Below are 17,010 nucleotides of genomic sequence, written 5' to 3'. Positions count from 1 at the left end.
GTAATTCAACTTATACCTCAGAACTGTTGAACACTGGTACAGACATTAAAATGCTTTCGCAAATTACTTAAAAACAAATCCATTTCTAAAAAGTTCATGTCATTATGATATTATAAACAATTTTAAACTCTTCATGAAAAATAAAAATAAATTCCTCATGGAAAAATTTTCCATAACAAAATATACTCTAAAATTAGAACAACCAAGTACCATTCTCACCTTTTAAGTTAGGGGCAAAAAGTTAGCATGAATATCCAATCTAAAAAGGATACAGTAAAACAGTACTGGTTATACTATCCTTTTGAGAAGAAATTTGACCAAATGTTTCAAGACTAATATGAACCTTCAAATCCTTTGGCTCAATAAGCCCTAATTAAAAATATGAGAAAATCTCAATGCTCAAGGGTGCTTTCTAAAACATTTCTTATAATAGTGAAAGTTAAGTATGATCATAACACAGAAAACATTTCATGTTAAATTTTCAAAATATGCAAACAAAATTAAGCAAACTATAAATATGATATAAAATATGCTCATGAAAAAGGCTATAAAAAACTGTGAAGTGATAATGATTAGTGTTAGAATTAAATTGTTTTTATTTTCTAAACTTTCTGAAATTCATTTTACTCTTAGAATTAAACAAATTTTATTTTAAAAGCATACATCTCAAAAGCTTCCGTCCGGTATGATTCCATCCACATAACATTCTAAATATGACAAAACTAGCAGTTGGGGGGTAGTAGGAGACTGTAAATATAAAGGGTAACACTATGTAGTTCTTTGTGGTAATGCTACACTTCTGTATTTTGATTGTGGTGTTGGTTACACAGTACTGTATATGGGATAAGTTGCACAGAGTGATAACACACACACACATAAGTGCAGGTTAAAAAAATGGTGAAAAGTCTATATAGTCTGGTCTAGTTAACAGTAATAGATGAATGTCAATTGCTTGGCTTTCATATGTTGTATAACAGCTATATAAAATATCACCTTTGGGGAAACTAAATGAAGAGAACAAGACTACTCTTTTTGCACCTTCCTATGAGTCTAATTCAAAATAAAAAGCTACAAAGAAAAAAAAAGCATGCCCTAGCATACATAATATTAAACTTTTGGGGGGAAGTGGTACTAAGAAATATGGAAATGTAAAATGAGTCTTGTAATATGTAATTTCCAAGGCACTCTATTACCTACTATTCAGAAAACACTTTAGGAAGTAAATGGCAGATTGAACATAATTTACTCAGGTCAAGCTTAAATAAAAGGCTTCAATTTAAATGAAAATACCAATTTTCAGAAATGCTTAACTGAATAGTTTTGAACCTCAAAGCCTATACATGCATAATCTTTAAATAACTGTCTCCAGAACTTTCTCCTTTGCCAGAAAACATTTTTAACAGATATAAGATTCTCTTACGTATGCGCAATTTAAATAATGAGCAAAAGTATATAATAGCTCATTACCTCTGGACTCTGCTTCATGACAGCAAATTAACCATTTTTAATTTCAATGCCTAGCCCATTTCCTGACACTTAGTAGGCTCCCAATAACCAGCTACTGAATCTACCAGTCAATGTATGAATTCATGTACGAGGCAAGGTTCCACACCCAAGTCACTCCAGCTTTAACTGGGAGAGGGAAGTGAGCGGTAGGAGCTAGGATGAAAAAAAGGGTGAACTGGGAAAAGGCCCAGCTTCTACCGATTTACCAGTGAAAAGATATTAACCAGCACTGCCCCCCTAGTATCAATGAAAAGTTGACCTTTGGAAAATCTCAAGTTGCCTCCTCCGATCAATTAAATATTAAAGGCTTGTTTAATAACTAGTTAAAGAATTGAACTGACATAAATAAATTTGCCTCACTAGTCTTTAAGCTTTCAAGAAAGCCAAATATTCTTTGCTATGTGCAAATTTATCAGCTTTTTAATCCAAAGAAATCCTAGCTAAAATTATGCAAAACACCAAAAACTCCCTCCATTTTAAATTTTCACCAATTTTTTTTATCATTTTAAATTTTTTATTAATTAAAAAAATTACAAGAAACACAAACATTCCCAACACATACTCAGCAATTCACAATATCATCACATAGTTGCATATTCATCATCATGATCATTTCTTAGAACATTAGCATGAATTCAGAAAAAGAAATAAAAAGACAACAGAAAAATATAACAAACAAAGAAAAAAAATTTTACATGCCATACCCCTTACTGACCCTTTCATTGATCACTAACATTTCAAACTAAATCTATTTTAACATTTGTTCCCCCTATTATTTATTTTTTTTAATTTTTTTTATTAATCAAAAAAAAGAAAAGAAATTAACACAACATTTAGAAATCATTCCATTCTACACATGCACTCAGTAATTCTTAGTATTATCACATAGATGTATGATCATCATTTCTTAGTACATTTGCATCGATTTAGGAAAAGAACTAGCAAAACAGCAGAAAAAGATATAGAATGTTAATACAGAGAAGAGAATTAAAATAATAATACTAATAAAAATATTTATATATATATAAAAAGGAAAAAGAAAAAAACAAAAACAAAAGATACAAACACACAAACAAAAAACCATATTTCAGGTGCAGCTTCATTCAGTGTTCCAACCTAGTTACATTACACTTAGGTATTATTGTGCTGTCCATTTTTGAGTTTTTGTATCTAGTCCTGTTGCACAGTCTGTATCCCTTCAGCTCCAATTACCCATTATCTTACCCTGTTTCTAACTCCTGCTGGTCTCTGTTACCAATGATATATTCCAAGCTGATTCTCGAATGTCGGTTCACATCAGTGGGACCATACAGTATTTGTCCTTTAGTTTTGGGCTAGACTCACTCAGCATAATGTTCTCTAGGTCCATCCATGTTATTACATGCTTCATAGGTTTAGTCTGTCTTAAAGCTGCATAATATTCCATCGTAGGTATACGCCAGAGTTTGTTTAGCCACTCGTCTGTTGATGGACATTTTGGCTGTTTCCATCTCTTTGCAATTGTAGATAATGCTGCTATAAACATTGGTGTGCAAATGTCCATCTGTGTCTTTGCCCTTAAGTCCTTTGAGTAGATACCTAGCAGTGGTATTGCTGGGTCGTAATCCATTCTGCCATTCTATGTCTTTTGATTGGGAAAATTCAGTCCATTAACTTTTAGTGTTATTACTGTTTGGATAATATTTTCCTCTACCATTTTGGCTTTTGTATTATATATATCATATCTGATTTTCCTTCTTTCTACACTTTACTCCATACCTCTCTCTTCTGTCTTTTCGTATCTGACTCTAGTGCTCCCTTTAGTATTTCTTGCAGAGCTGGTCTCTTGCTCACAAATTCTCTCAGTGACTTTTTGTCTATAAATGTTTTAATTTCTCCTTCATTTTTGAAGGACAATTTTGCTGGATATAGGAGTCTTGGTTGGCAGTTTTCCTCTTTTAGTAATTTAAATATATCATCCCACTGTCTTCTAGCTTCCATGGTTTCTGCTGAGAAATCTACACATAGTCTTATTGGGTTTCCCTTGTATGTGACAGATTGTTTTTCTCTTGCTGCTTTCAAGATCCTCTCTTTCTCTTTGACCTCTGACATTCTAACTAGTAAATGTCTTGGAGAACGCCTATTTGGGTCTATTCTCTTTGGGGTGCGCTGCACTTCTTGGATCTGTAAATTTAGGTCTTTCATAAGAGTTGGGAAATTTTCAGTGATAATTTCTTCCATTAGTTTTTCTCCTCCTTTTCCCTTCTCTTCTCCTTCTGGGACACCCACAACATGTATATTTGTGCGCTTCATATTGTCATTCAGTTCCCTGATCCCCTGCTCAAGTTTTTCCATTCTTTTCCCTATAGTTTCTGTTTCTTTTTGGAATTCAGATGTTCCATCCTCCAGTTCACTAATTGTAGCTTCTGTCTCTTTAGATCTACCATTGTAGGTATCCATTGTTTTTTCCATTTTTTCTTCTTTGTCCTTCACTCCCATAAGTTCTGTGATTTGTTTTTTCAGATTTTCTATTTCTTCTTTTTGTTCAGCCCATGTCTTCTTCATGTCCTCCCTCAATTTATTGATTTGGTTTTTGAAGAGTTTTTCCATTTCTGTTCGTATATTCAGCATTAGTTGTCTCAGCTCCTGTATCTCATTTGAACTATTGGTTTGTTCCTTTGACTGGGCCATATCTTCAATTTTCCGAGCGTCATCCATTATTTTCTGCTGGTGTCTGGGCATTTGATCAGATTTCCCTGGGTGTGGGACCCAGCTGGTTGAAAGGTTTTTCTGTGAAATCTCTGGGCTCTGTTTTTCTTTTCCTGTCCAGTAGGTGGCGCTCGTGGAGCTCGTCTGTCTGCACGGCAGTCGGCCTGGGAAACCGCGCGTGGAGGGGGGGTCGCTGGCCGCCGCGGCTTGGGAGAGTGCCGGTCCAAATTGCCCAGCTGGCCCGAGATGCCAAGCGTGACGGGAGGGCCCCGCTATCCAACGTTCCCAGTCAGACCGGGGAGCCACGTGCGTGGAGGGGACCCCAGTCGCCAGCCGCCCCGGCCGGGAAAACGCGCGCCCCTCGGGTATCTCACTGCCGCGGATTCTCCCTGCCCGTTCAGCCGTTCCAGAATGGGGTACGCTGTCTTTTTGGTCTCTGTCGTGACTCCAGGAGCTGTTTCGTATTGTTTCTGTTTCTTTAGTTGCTTTTCTGGAGGAGGAACTAAGACCCACGCGTCTTACTAAGCCGCCATCTTCTCCGGAAGTAGATCAGCCGGTATTAACTTTTGATTAGATGGTTTCCATAGAGATGTGTCTCCACACATTCAATGTGGGGTTGCTTACTGGAGCCTTTTAAGAGGGAACTATTTTGGAACAACTGCAGAGCAACCAGAACCAACAGAGTCCACACAGACAGAGACCTGGTGGTGGACGTGAGCCACGATGAACCTGATGTGACATTCAACTGGTACGTGGACAACGTGGAGATGAGCACAGCCAAGACAGGGCCAAAGCAGGCGCAATCCAACAGCACTTACCGGGTGGTCAGCGTGCTCCCTATCGCACACCAGGACTGGTTGCTTGGTGATGGGCTTCTACCCCGGTGATATCGATGTTGAGTGGGAGAGCAATGGGCAACCGCTTCCTGAGAGCAGCTTCACATCCACGCAGCCCCAGGAGGAGCAGGACGGGACCTTCTTCCTCTCAGTAGTGGTCCCCTGCTTTGATTCACAGATGACGTCTGCTTGATGACAAGCTCCAGAGAGCCTGATTCTGGGCTGGTTTGAATGGCCAATTTGTGACCAAGAGTGGTCTTTGAATTATCAAGATTTGGTGCTGCAGGATCTGAGACGGATCACGTGCGAGTCACCAGCAAATGTGATATAGCCCGGGACACGGACACGCCGAGCCCTCAGGAGTGGAGCCTGCCTTGGAATGGAGAATTAAGGCAGGAGTGCGATGCACGCACCAGGTAGCCACCAGTGACTCCGACAGGACAGCGAGGACAGGAAATAGAATGGGTCCCTCTGGTTATTCACAGAGCCAGCGACAGTTTTTCTTCAGGTCCTTTCTTGGTTACCAGATAACTTAAATTCACCAATTTTTTAAGTATATTTATTTTCTATATATTGATCTACTATATTACATAGTATCATGTTTATATTCACATATATAAATATAAAATATATAAATAAAAAGGCAATCACACTAGAACTAATACACTTAGATCAGATAGCAATTCACACTTATAGGTTATTTAATCATTCAACAGTCCAGGGTACTGACAATAAAACAGTGAACAAGCCACACACCACGACCTGACCAAGCTAATAATTTAGTAACTTAAAAGGCAACCGTAGCTAGTGAAAAGAATCTTAAAATAGAAACCCACAGTTTGAATTCTAGTGCTAGCTCTTATTAGCTATATGTCTCTGAACTTTAGTTCCAGAACCATTAAAACAGGAAGTCTTGTCATGGAATTTAAATAAAATTATAAAAGTTAAAAATGCTTTGCAAACTAGAAAGCACTATACAGATGTAAGGTATATTATTACTGTCCTTATTTTTTCATTAAGAAAAAAGGAAAACTAGTATACCTCCCTGCAGATTGCTTATTATTGCAAGGGGAAAATAATAGAGTGGAGAAACTATACAACACCTTCACCAAAAGTAAAATCAATAATGAGATGCAAAGACATTATGTCTCCAGATGTGATTTCCCGATATACACAACACTTTTGTAATATTCTGACTGAAGATATGTAACTTGAATCAAATCATGAGGTAAATCAGATTAAACTGGATAAATCCAAATGGAAAAATATTCTACAAAATAACTGGCTTGTATTCTTACAAAATGCATGAAAGACAAAGAAAAGCTAAGGAAGGCACATTTCCAGATTAAAGGAAACTAAAGAAAAATGACAACTAAGCATTAATATATGATCCTTGACTGGGGTCCTACTGATAAAATTAGAATATAAATTAAAAATTAAAGTATTATATCACTGTTAAATTTCGGAGATTGATAGCTATACTATGATGCTTATTCATAAAAGTTTAAGAACATTAGGATACTATCCTCTAGCATTTTAATCATAAGCTCTAAAGTGCAAAATTTTAAAGCATGATTAAAAATCACTGCAAAGTTAATACAGGGTACAAAATTCATACTTTGACTAGTGCATTTCCTAATATAACTTATGTGGACAACTTAATCGAACACCATAGTGCTTTGAACCTTGCGTAGGCCATGAGATTTTATAGGTTTGTCCAGAGTGATGCCCAGATAAATCCCAGAGCAAGTTGAACAGTGAGTGAGAATAGAGAAGTGTTTGCAGAGTCCCCTAGAGGGAATGGTGAGAAGGGGGAAAATTCAACTTCCTCAAGTGGAGAATTCTTGATATTCTCACAGGCAGTGGGGACAGCCAAAGCAATAGGCCGACCCTCCAATCTTGGGGTTTGTTCATATGAAACAATCCTGCAAAGGCTAGGCAAAGCGTACTTAAAATTAGGCCTCAGAGTCACCCCCAAGAGAACCTCTTCTGTTACTCAGATGTGGCCTCTCTTTCTCTCGGCCGACACAGCAAGCAAACTCACTGCCCTCCCCCTCTTTACATGGGACATGATTCCCAGGTGTATGGACCCTCCTAGTAACGTGGCACAGAAATCCTAGAATGAGCTGGGACTCAGCATCAAGGGATTGGGAAATCCTTCTCGACCTAAAGGGGGAAGAGTGAAATGAGACAAAATAAAGCGTCAGTGGCTGAGAGATTCCAAACAGAGTCAAGAGGTTATCCTGGAGCTTATTCTTACACATTAAAGAGATATCACCTTGTTAGTCAAGATGTAATGGAGAGCCTGGAGGGAACTGCCTGAAAATGTGGAGCTGTGCTCCGGTGGCCATGTTTCTTGAAGATAAACGTATGATGATATGGCTGTCGCAGTGAGACTGTGTGGTTGTGAAAGCCTTGTGTCTGATGCTCCTTTTGTCTACCTTATTGACGGACAAGAAAAACATATGGATTAAAAATAAATAAATAATAGGGGGAACAAATATTAAAATAAATTTAGTAGATGGAAATGCTAGTGATTGATGAAGGGGAGGGGTAATGGCTTTGGTATGTATGAACTTTTTTCTGTCTTCTTTTTATTGTTTTTTCTGAATTGATGCAGATGTTCTAAGAAATGATCATGATGATGAACATACAACTATGTGATGATAGTATGAGTTATTGATTATATAACAAGAATAGAATGATCATATGATAAGAATGTTTGTGTTTGTATGTGGTTATGTACCATAAATTAAAAAAAGAAAGGGAGGGGTAAGTGGTATGGTATGTATGAATTTTTTTATCTTTTTATTTCTTTTTCTGAATTTATGCAAATATTCTAAGAAATGATCATGATGATGAATGCGCAGCTATGTGATGATATTGTGAATTAACGATTATATATGTATAACGGAATGATCATATGTTAAGAATGTGTTTTTTGTTGACTTTTTTTAATTTAAAAATTAATTTAAAAAATTAATATAAGAAAGATCTAAGGAACTTCACAATCAAAACTTATTAAACAGACCAAAAAAGTACGGCACCATGAGCAAGAGCCAGCAAAATCAAAGACAAGAGAAATATATCTTCAAAGCGCTCATATACTGGAATTATCAGATGCAAAACATAAAATAAATTGCATATGTTTTTAAGAAGTACTACAAATCTTGAGAACATGACAAAGGGAACAAGACTATTTTAAAAAGGATAAAGCAGACTTTTTAAAGAACTGATATTTCTAGAAATGAAAAAATATAATAAATGAAAAATTTAAAAAAACCTCAACGAACTGGTTAAACACAGCTGAAAAGAGAATTAGCTAACTGGAAGAAAAGACACCAATTATCCAAAAGGTGACAAAGAAAGATAAAGAAGTGGAAAATATGAGAGATTAAGACGCATACAGGGTAGAAAAAAAGTAATTTAATATACTTTAAATTCAAATTTCAAAGAAGAAAAAATATAAAAGAAAAAAATGTAAGGAGAAAATGGCCCCCAAACTATCAAAAAGACACCAATCTTCAGATCCCAAAGCCTGGTGAATAACTATGAAGGCCCTCCCCCACCCCCCAAAAAAAACCTACTCACAGCTCAATGAAAATGCAGGATACCAAGCACAAAGAAAAGATTTTAAAACTAATCATACAGAAACAACAGATCACTTATCAAGGAACAATTTACACACTGACTGCACAGTTTTCAACTGCAATAAGGGCCAGAAGAGTTCAATAAGATTTATAATGAGCAAAGAAAAAAAATAACTGCTACCTTAGAACACACATTCAGAAAAATCATCTTCAGGAATGAGACTAAGATTTTCAAACAAAGTTTTCCATCAACAGACCCTCAGGAGAGGAAATTTCCAAGGCTGTATTTCATATAGACAGAAAATGATCCCAGATAGGAGATCTGAAACGCAATAGAATAAATTTATACTTGTTAATAGGTGGCCAAGTAAAAATGGAATTAAAAATACATTTATAGCCCATGACAAACTGTGGGATCTGTCCTGTAACTACTTGTTAAAGAGTGCTTTGAAAACTATTGTTTTTTTCTTTCTTCACTTTGTATATACATTATATTATACAATGAAAAAAAGTTAAAACAACATTTATAAAAATATTCTTAAAAGGGAATGAGTAACAAAATTCAGATGGTGGTTACTGAGGGAGCATTCACAAATGACCAGGAGTATAAATAAAGGGGTCTGAAGGTGCTAGCAGTGTTCTATATCTTAAGCTGCTAATTCATTTTGTAGCCCTTTAAACTACATATACTACAGTGCATACTTCTGTACGTGTGATATAAACAAATTTTTAAAATCAATATAGAAAAAAATGTAAATACCGCTTATTCCCTCCAAAATACAGACTACTTCCCAAACTCTGGTGTTTAAAATTGAAACAATAAACAGATTCATTATTCATTCAACAAATACCTTATCAATTTTCTAATCTTTGCCTATAACTGAGCTAAAACTTGGCATGAAGATTCTTAATCTCTCTTCTTCCTCTTGCCTTCTTAACTCTATAGACCTGCCTGACCTATAGACCCTAGCCACCTGTGACTATTCACTTTTAAATTAATAAAACTTAAAATTCAGTTCCTCAGTAACACTAAGACACATTTCAGTTTTTAGCAGCCATCTATGGGCTACCATATTGAACAGCACAGTTACAGAACATTTCCCTCATTGCAGAAAGCTCTAACAAACAGCGCTGCTATATCTCATTATATACTAGAAATATATCCATGACTAAGTAATTTCTAATATAAATTGACTAAATCCCATTTTTAAGTCATTGTATTTCACTGAAACTACAACTCCTTAGCACTATTTAAAACATTTTTCTGCTTATTAAAAAATACAGAAAATATCAAAAATTGTTCACTGCCCTCATTGTCTTCTCAAAGCACACTGGAATACAGTGATGGAGAAAAAATAGCCAAAAATAAATGAATGTTAATCACAATGCCACTAAACTGTAATACAAGCCATATGATAAGTATATAAAAATTTACAGGATGAACATCATCCATGTCTTCTTGAAGGCATCAATTTTGTTGACATTACTTTAAAACACTGTTTACAACTTAAAACTTCTCTAATTAAAAAAAAAAAAAAAGCTATGGTGAACAGAAACATTTTACCTATGCAATTAGTACAGCCTCTGCCATGCAATTTTTAGGACTTTCTCAAACTGCCAAGTACTTGGTTCTCTGACTGTGAGTTTGATTTATAAAGCTTATTTTTTACAATATGTTACAAAATTGTTCTCTGAGATTATAAAGATCTGACATCATAATAAAATCAGGCTCATCAAGTTTACATAAATGAGCTAACAAAATGTAAAATTTGTTTGAACTTTTTAAAATAAAATCCTATAGGCATCAAGAAATCTACTCAGAGCAGGACACTTTGGGCTGTATCCCTAGATTCCTGAGGGTTCCCATCCATTTTTTTCTGTCAGGAGTACTTTGATGGAAAAAGTTAAGCACTGCTGAAATAAATTAATTTCATACGATATTTATTTACCAGAAACGATATGATATACAATAAATTTCTATTACCAAAAAAAAATTCTATTATACAATGCCACCTTTAAAGCAACAAACCTTCAGTTTTCTTTAAAATTACACGGGAGAGCCCACGCTATTTCAACTTAACCTGAATATTTTGCTTTAGGCATTCTAATGCATATTTAAGTATGTCCATAGCACTCTTAATTTTTTTAAATTACCTAACCAAAAATACTAAAAGAAAACAACTGTTAAGCCTTAATTTAACAGTCACTTAAACTGGGTTTGCACCTTAATTTTTTTTCCTCTTCTCTAATTGAACCAGGGAGTCAACAAGCTTCTCATCCAGACAACTGAATGCAATTTCAATAAGTTCTTATGTTAATAACTGGCTTGCATCCCACGAGGACTTCTGTGGCTCCACTTACATAACCTATTATGCAAAGTACCTCCACCATTCTCCTTCTCTAGAAAGCATTTTGAATACTGATATTTTTTCAAGGTTTACTTTCTATACTAAATAAAAGAGATTTTCTCTCTCTAGCTTTAACTATCTTTCCTGCACAAGAGGTGGAAAAGAAAGCCAATTTATGCCACTTCACTGTGTCAAAGGCAAGTTATTTACCGCGTTAGCTAATCAACATAGTAATGTCTTACAGCAGCACCCCCCAGGCAGCCCCTACAGGTCACCAGTTTTCTCCTGGGACTCTAATTGGGAAACACAGCCTTAAACAAATTCTTGGGAGCAACTTGTGTGAATTCAACTGCAAATGGCCTGAACTGCTCCTTGAAATACACTGTAAGTATTTATTGTGAAAATTGACAAAATTAAATTCAGTGGTGGTAAGAATCATAAATATAGCCCGTATAAGGTAACAGAAAGGTAAAAACCCAAAACCTAATTGAATATTCACAAATGTTAGGTGAATACTCTCCCACATCCCACAGGTTCTGTTTAAGCCAAGATTTTCGGAATTCACAGAACTATAACCTAAAAAGAAAAAAAAAAATAGGGGATTAGCACAGGGTTGCCAACTTCTACTCTGCCAAGAACATTTTAAAAAATAACTACCCATTACCATCACCATCATTTCATAAAATTACATGCTCACACCAAAACTGGTAAAAGATAATTTTAGAAAAAAAGAATATCTTTTAAATTCAATAGATTTAACTTTGTGAAGAGTTAACTACATTCTCATTTCACTTCAGACAAGTGAAAACTGTGTCAAGGACCAATACTACTCCATAGCATCTGAGAAACTCAGGTCTAAGCAACTAGCTCCCAATGGGAAAAAGAAAGCAACAGCAGGACATGCCCAAACCAAATATTAACCTATTCAATAACAAGGAAAGGAAAGCTTGCAGGGGTTTAGGGAACTCTTCCAAGGTCAGAGAGCACAAATTCTGACATAGGTCTGTCTAATTTCAGAGTCAGAGTTCTTACTCATTATGCCAAGTTTCCTCTAATATTTTTCCAGTAGTATAAAGACCTACCCTTATCCAGACAAACCTTTGTGACCAATGACAACAGAGGAATTTCCAAGACAGCTGATGAGAGCAAGAGGTACACTCCCTGATCATCATTCAAACTGAAGCTAAATGGAACACCTGACCTTTGCCTCATTAATACCAGGCTCACTGCAACTAAGCCAACCAGCCCAGACAAAACACACACAAAACCTCCTGTCTCCAGCAACACTGAAGCAGGAATCTTAGAACATTTCCAAGTGCCTGTGATATAGAGAAAAACATATTTCTGAAAAACAAAAGGAATGTATTAATTATCAAGAAGGAAATAAACATTCCATAGTAACTGCCTAAAAATAATAAATTTGCCCACAAAAAGTTACTTGAAGCCTCAGTCTGCAAACTCTTACAACTACCTTTTACACATCAATACAGAGGCTTCTCCTATTTAAATATGTAAACAGAAAACCACATGAATTTCTATAAATTTATAGTTAACTAGTTTCCAAAATAAAATGTATACTTTTTATATATGTATATTATATGCATATAATGAATAAATGGTATCTTATCATCCCACCACTCTAAGATATCAGACCATTTATTAACATCACAGAAAAAATACCCTTGTTCGTCAAAAGTACTCATAAGAGAGAGCTGGAAGAAAAGCAATATAACAACAGTAGTAACAAGAGGCACAAAAACTATCTTTGAATATTCAGAGGTTCTTGACATTGAAACCAAAATCAAAAGTCACACACAGAAATAATGGAATACTGTATCAGAGATTTGCTTCCAAATCCTCACATTATCAGCTGTCAAACAAATGTCTAAAATGAACAAACAGTTAAGTAACCAAAGTCTCGCACCCTGGACCAAAAGATTCTGAAATAGTTTGTCCTCCCTGAAATAAGAGTAATGATAGTATAGTATTCTTCCTAATAATAGCAAGAAAATTTTATTTTTGAATTTACTTTACACTGAAATTTGAATTTTCAATGATCAAATTCTTCCTACGCCATCTGAAGCCACATGAGAAGCCCTGACTATCAAATTTCTTTATCCACTGTATAAAATAATCTAGTATCTTTTCTTTCTGTTTTAAAAAGATGCCATCTAAAAGGTGTTTTTTCTTTTTCCAATGCCCCTACATTTTTGCCGTTGGCACTTTCATCTCCTTACAAATTCAACTAGTATGTGAACAATCTCCTATACCCATGTTTAATGTATACTTAGCCCTGACTTCTCCCCTGAACCTACAAACCCACATTTTCAAAAAACCTCTGGGCATTTATAATATTTGTCAAGTATATAAAAAATTAATCACATCCAGAACTGATCTCATTATGTACCTCTTTGCCCACATTTCTAGTAAGAGTAGCACCATCCCCATCAATTTCTATCTCCTCCATACTTTCCCTAACAATTCTCTCTTCCATCCGTCTACTAAAGCAATTGCCAAGTGCTACTTAATCTGTTCTTATCCCACTGGCACTGCCAGTGTCCAGTATTTATCCTGTACTAAAAGTCAACTTTTCACAACAAATCACTCTATATACTACCTCAGGTTTCATTACCTCCCCCAGATGTTGAACTCCTAAATACAGCATAGCATTTTAGCACACTCCACAATCCAACCCCAATTTAAATTTCAAACCTTTCTTCTAGGTAAAGTGGTCGACTAGTTTCTCTTAAGAGTTCACAATGTACTTTCCCACCTCCATATTTCTCCACACCATTCTCTTATTTGAAAGGCTTTCTTCACCCATCTACACCCAAACTCAGCAACTATGTCTTAAAAGCTTATTCTTTACAAGGCTGAACTCAGGTTACCAGCTTATTGGGAGCGTAGCATGATGCAGTGGAAAGGCACAGGCTTTGCCACCAAGCAGACTGGAGCTCAAATCGAAGCTCAGTCACCTCCTGGCTATCTAAGCCCGGGCATACTACTTAACATATTTGAATCTCAGTGTCCTCATTAGTAAGAAAGATTCTTATATGGTTGTTCAGTAGCCTAAAAACATGTATGGAAAGCAAATGGCTTAGCACACAGTGCTCAATGAATAGCTTCAAGTATTACTATATCTCTCTTTAAGTATTACTATACCTCATCACTTTCCATGATGATTCCAGCTAAAAGTGAACCCTTTTTTCTTTTGTACAACTCCAAATCTTAAGTCAAAATACTTGTGGTATTTACATATATTTATTTTCACTGTAAATGTTTATGCAAATATTGTTAACATCCCTTACCAGAGTTCAAATTCCTGAAAACCAAAAACTTGATCTTTGTATCCTATAATGCCTAGCACAGTGCTTTTCATGAAGCACTCAATGATACCCACATCCAGTGTTAAGTTTCATTTGCGAAATTAAATTTTTTAACATACCTAAACAATGTCTTTTCTTCATAATTTCTGACACACCTTAGAAAATTATTACCAAAACATGAATTTTAGTTGTTATAGCTTTATTTGCACCTCCCCGTTCCTAAGATAGCCTGAGGCACAGCAAATGTAACCGAACTGTTGAATTGATTTGAATATACTAAAATTTACAATGCTTAAGAGCATCTGATTTTTCCCCAATCATCTTTTTCTGCTCTTAAAATTCCTAAAATACTTTCTCTCACATCACATTAACTATCCATAGTTAATTTGTCCTAAAATACAAATCCATAACTATATCTATTGACTCCTTTTCCAGATTCTCTTTATTTCAGTATTCCAACCTCATGCTCTAACCAATTAAGCACTTCAAATACTAAGAACCTACAGTTTTACCCAGTCCATGTACACACCTCCCCCCCCCAAAAAAAAGAATCTACAGGTTTCCTGTAAAAGTCAGCACCTAATCTTCTCTCCATACTTTCTTTTTTTTTTTGTATGGGCAGGCACCAGGAATCGAACCCCGGTCTCAGGCATGGCAGGAGAAAATTCTGCCACTGAGCCACCGTCACATCACCCTCTCCACACTTTTTTCCAGGGGCTTCAATATATTTTTTTAATTAGAGAAGTTGTAGGGTTGCAGAAAAATTACACATAAAATACAGAGTTCCCAGGGACTTTTTAAATCATCCACCCTTCTCAAGAGTGTTCAAGATCAACAATCTGAAATAAATTTCCCTTTGCATAGAATTCCACTGAACTTGTCACCTCGGTATATTTTACCTAATTTATGATATTTCCTCCATTTCTAATGGGGAAAGGTGAGAGAATGAGATAAGACCAAAATAACTATAGTACAAGATGCAGGTAACTGTCATTGGTTTCATGAAGGTGGTTTGTGTATACTTTACATTGCAAAAACAATGGCCATCTGCTGATAGTCATAATCTGCAATAAATGCATTCCCTTATGGCCATAACAAAAAATTATCCTTAAACAAGGAAAAACTCTATTTTCTACAATCCTTTAAGTAATACTTTATCAAGTAAATCAGTTTACTAAAAGAACTATTCACTCACTACTTCCTCTAGGAAAATCTCATTTATCCGAAGCAAAAATTTTATAATAGTATTAAAAAAAAAAAAAAACTATGCCCACATGTGTGAACTTCTGCACTACAGCAACAGCTATAACAGTATAAGAAACCTCTTGGGAATAACTGAGAAAAAAGATTCTTTAAAAGTTAAGAAAAAATGACAGTTCCAAATACAAAGGTAAACTTCGCGGGAGAAGTGTTAATAATTCTCCAACCCTTTGCAATCAATTTCAATACATGCAACCACCGAGGACTGATCTCTTTCTACAACTGTGACTTCAGGCAGCCACAGGAATGAGAGGAGTACAGATTAGAGAGGAGCATCATTTTTCACGTCTGCAAGAAAAAAAGCGAACGTATCTGAACTGATTTTTCTCAAGCAAGGCGGGTTTAAAAAAAAAAAAAAGACTACAACAACTGCCTCTGCAAGCTTTCAAGTAAGGAAAGATCATGTGAGGCATGCCACGGTGACCTACGTATCCAGAACCGGTCCCGAAAACAGTCCAAATCGATCTCCAGGGCGACCCAAAGGGGGTCTGGATGAAAAGCCTCGCGAAAGATCCCTAGCGTCTACACATGCACCACCCCACCCTGAGACTGAAGAAATGACACCCCAGGGACCCGGGTAATTACTGAGCCCGAGGAGAGACTGATCAGAAGAGGTGAAGGTCGGGGGCTGGGGTCCAAGATTGGGTCTGACGTTTAGGTAGCTAGCCCCAGGTCCGCCACCGAAAACCAACCCTGAGGCGGCGCGAAGTCTTGGGAGAGCAGAAATGAGGGAGTCGGAAGGACTAAGGCCCAGACCAGCCCCAACCCCGAGTACCAACAGCAATAACAACTCCGGCACCCCCTTTCCGGCTCCACCCCGTCCACCTCACGGCGGCGCCGCCCGCTCCTTCCCTCCCGGCGGGCTCGGCGGTGAACGCGGCGATCGACGACCCCCTTCCCCAACCACCAAGCCCGCAGTCTGAACGGGTAGCAGGGCCTCGAGAGCGACAGCCCGGACGAAGGCCCGTGGCCGTCACAGTCCCTCTCCAGGCCACTCACCGTTAGGCCCGGGCGCCTGGAAGGGCAGGGCGCGCGGGTCGGCGGGCACTGAACCCCCACTCCGACCCCGGCTGCTGCCCCAGCTCGGAGCCGATCGAGCCTCAGCGGCTGTGCCTACAAGGCCTCTCTCCGGCCCGAACCTAGGGAAACACTTCCGGGGGAGCGGGGGAGCCGGGGGAGGGAAGAGTTTTGGCACCGGAACTGCTCGCGGGCTGGAGCTGCAAGGGCCTCCCAGGAGGGGCGGGGCTCCGTCCATCGCCCGCAGACCCACCCCCGGCCTCTCGTCTAACCCTTTCAGCCCCACAGTCCCTCGGTTCCCCAGGCTGTGGCTTTACCCTTTCTGTTGTTTGAGTTATTCTGCTCCGGCCACCATATGTCACCCGCAAGGAAACCGCAAGCCTCGGAGAATTTAGGTGCAAAAGTCCAGCGCACGCTACCTTCTTATTCTCGAGAGTGT

At 37.3% G+C, this 17,010-nt stretch overlaps 1 protein-coding gene across 7 annotated transcripts in view; it reads right to left on the bottom strand.

Annotated features, from left to right (window-relative positions):
- FRS2 (fibroblast growth factor receptor substrate 2) overlaps positions 1–16,720 on the bottom strand; it is a 178,072-nt gene extending 161,352 nt beyond the window's left edge. For 4 of the 7 annotated variants that reach the window (XM_077111389.1, XM_077111388.1, XM_077111398.1 and 1 more), the window contains exon 1: positions 16,554–16,720. The gene's annotated coding sequence lies outside the window, so the exon portion shown is untranslated. The other 3 variants (XM_077111392.1, XM_077111395.1, XM_077111394.1) reach the window with 3 other exon arrangements.
- Positions 16,721–17,010: the final 290 nt, after the last annotated feature.

This window comes from Tamandua tetradactyla, chromosome 7 (genome assembly GCF_023851605.1).
Source record: "Tamandua tetradactyla isolate mTamTet1 chromosome 7, mTamTet1.pri, whole genome shotgun sequence".
NCBI lineage: Eukaryota > Metazoa > Chordata > Mammalia > Pilosa > Myrmecophagidae > Tamandua > Tamandua tetradactyla.
Note: the sequence above shows the minus strand (reverse complement) of the source record. Positions and strands in the feature narration are given on the sequence as shown.